Source organism: Arachis ipaensis, chromosome B04, assembly GCF_000816755.2.
Source record: "Arachis ipaensis cultivar K30076 chromosome B04, Araip1.1, whole genome shotgun sequence".
In the NCBI taxonomy this organism is placed as follows: Eukaryota; Viridiplantae; Streptophyta; class Magnoliopsida; order Fabales; family Fabaceae; genus Arachis; species Arachis ipaensis.
Window position 1 is genome coordinate 15191176 of NC_029788.2, and position 2778 is coordinate 15193953.

The following is a 2778-nucleotide window of genomic DNA, read 5'->3' on the forward strand; positions in this document are numbered from 1 at the left end:
TCAAAATTTAATTTAGTATTTTATAATAATAAATATAATTAATTATTTTTTATTATAATTAATTATTATGATAAACAATGTAAAAATTAATTAAGAATGATAAATCAAAAAAGTTAGAATTATACAAAATAACAATATTAATAAAATATTAAGCCCTGTATCATTGTGGATCTGGGCCTGGAAAGAAGAAGGGGGCAAGCCAGGAGATGGAATGCGGTATTGAAGCTGGTCCAGGTCAGGAGCAACATTGCGGGTCTGGGTTGGAGAAGCAGGTTAGGCCATACCAGCACCAAGAGAGTGGATCTGGGCCGGGTCAGACTCCTCCACGCGTTCCAGGGTCGTGGACGAAAGAAGCTGATTCATCCAGGGGCGCCTTCAGCGAGAATAGCTGCGCGACACCTCCCTTGGTGGACGACGTGGGCGATCGGGATAACTCACTTCCCTGTGCGTCGAGGAGAGGCGCGGCTGAATGTCCTGGCGGCGCGGCTGTTCGGTCTGGCGGGGGAGCAGAGGAACATAGCCATGCTCTGGTAAAATGCACCAGTGAGGGAGCTGCGACAACGGTGGGACAGAAAGCACTTGTTGGCTTTGTAGACGAACCGGAAGTGGAGGGAATTGTTGATGAGGTAAGAAGCCGGTCTGAACATGGCTGTCAATACATGATATGTCGGGGAAAGGTGAGTGAATTGGAAGAGATAGAAGGCGAAGATGAAGGTGTGGGTCAAGGCAATGTGAATGAATGGCGTAATGAGGATGCTGGATCCGAGACAGAAATTGAATGTGCAATACCAGATTTTGATCAGATGGGTACGCAGGCAGGACAACTAGTAGAGAATAATGAAATGTTGAAGCTAGCAGTGGAGTCAGGTGCGGTTTTTTATGACGATGAATAAGATATTATGGCGATTCTACAAAGTCAGAATGAAATAATCGCAGCAAAAAGAAAGATGGCAAAACAAAAGGAGAAAGCTAGGAGGAGCAGGCCTAAACAACATAATAAGGTGTGTAGAAATTATTTTAAATGATTTATAGTTGTTGGAATGTTAGAGGCCTAGGAGGGTATGGAAAGTGGAGTATGGTGAAAGAGTTAAAGAAAAAATATAGGTTGAATATGTTAGGGTTGATTGAGACGAAGAGGGAGGATGTGACTAAGTTTGATGTAGCACGCTTGTGGGGTTGTGATGCGGTGGATTGGGAGTTTGTGGAATCTGTTGGTGCATCGGGCGGTTTATTGTTAATGTGGGATAATTTCTTATTTAAAAGATTGAACTGCTATAAAGGAAATGGCTGGCTGTGCGTCGAAGGTTCTCTGACAAAAAGTAATTTCAAATGTGCTTTCTGCTTGGTGTATGGTGCACATGTTCGGAGTGAGAAACTGGTGATGTGGGAGGAGTTAAGTTACATGGACGGTCTCTGTCAGGTTCCGTTTTGCTTCATGGGAGACTTTAATCTGATTCTGCGGTTGGAAGAAAGGAAAGACGCTACTAGTCTACCGGCATCTGCGGAGGATTTTAAGGAATGGGTACAAGATTTACAGCTACTCGATTTACCGTTAATTGATCGAAAGTCCACATGGTTTTGAGGTCGTTCTTGTAGCCGCATTGATAGGATTTTGGTCAGCTTGGAGTGGCTTGAGGAGTTTCCAGATACTCGTTTGAAAGGAGGGCCGAGGGGCCTATCAGACCATTGCCCTTTGATTTTAGAAGACTCTAGAATTTGTGCGGGTCCAAGACCGTTCCGCAGTTTGGATTCCTGGTTTACACAAGAAGGGTTTCTGAAGCTGGTAAAGGATGAGTGGAGGAATTTGGGAGACGACATGTTTACTAACAAGCTGAAGGCACTGACAGTACCGCTCAGGAGATGGCATACGGATAATTTTGGGGACATGGACAACAGGATAAAGAAGTTTGAGGAAGAGATCAAGAAGATTGATGATAAGGTTAGTGCTGGTAGTTATGATGGAACAATGGAGGCTAGACGTAAGGCTCTGGTGACTTGCTGTGCGAAGTGGTATGTCAGAAAGGAGTTGCATTGGAAGCAAATGTCCCGATCCAAGCATACTAGAGATATGGACAAGAACACTAGGTACTTCCATAACCTAGCATCGGCAAGAAGGAGGAACAACAGAATCGATTCTTTAGTGATCAATGGAAGATTGGTACGGAATCAGGCCAGAATAAAGACTGCGATTATGGGTTTTTATAAACAGCTGTATAGACAGGAGCATGCCCCTTTGATTGGGATCCGTGATGGGATGGTTAAGCAGATTACTAACGAAGAGGCAGCAGTACTAGAGGAAATGCTGTCGACAGAGGAAGTACGAGAGGCAGTTTGGGATTGTGAGTCCAGTAAAGCTACAGGGAGTGATGGCTATAATATGAACTTCATAAAGAAATGTTGGGATGAGCTTGACCAGGAGTTTACTGCAGCTGTGTTGGGCTTTTTTCAGAGTGCTAAGCTACCAGCAGATGCTAATGTCACCTGGGTGGCCCTAGCTCCAAAATTTGTGGGGGCCAAGGAAATAAAAGACTTAAGACCGATTAGTATGGTTGGCTGTGTCTATAAGGTGATATCCAAAGTGCTGGTAAGAAGAATGCGATCAGTGATGCCACATCTAGTGGGGGAGACTCAGTCCGCATTTGTAAAGGATCGCAAAATACATGATGGTGCCCTCATTGCTTGTGAGACAATCCAATGGCTTAAGTTGCGAAAGAAGCAAGCGGAAATTGTTAAACTGGACTTTCAGAAAGCCTATGACAGAGTGAGATGGAGCTTTGT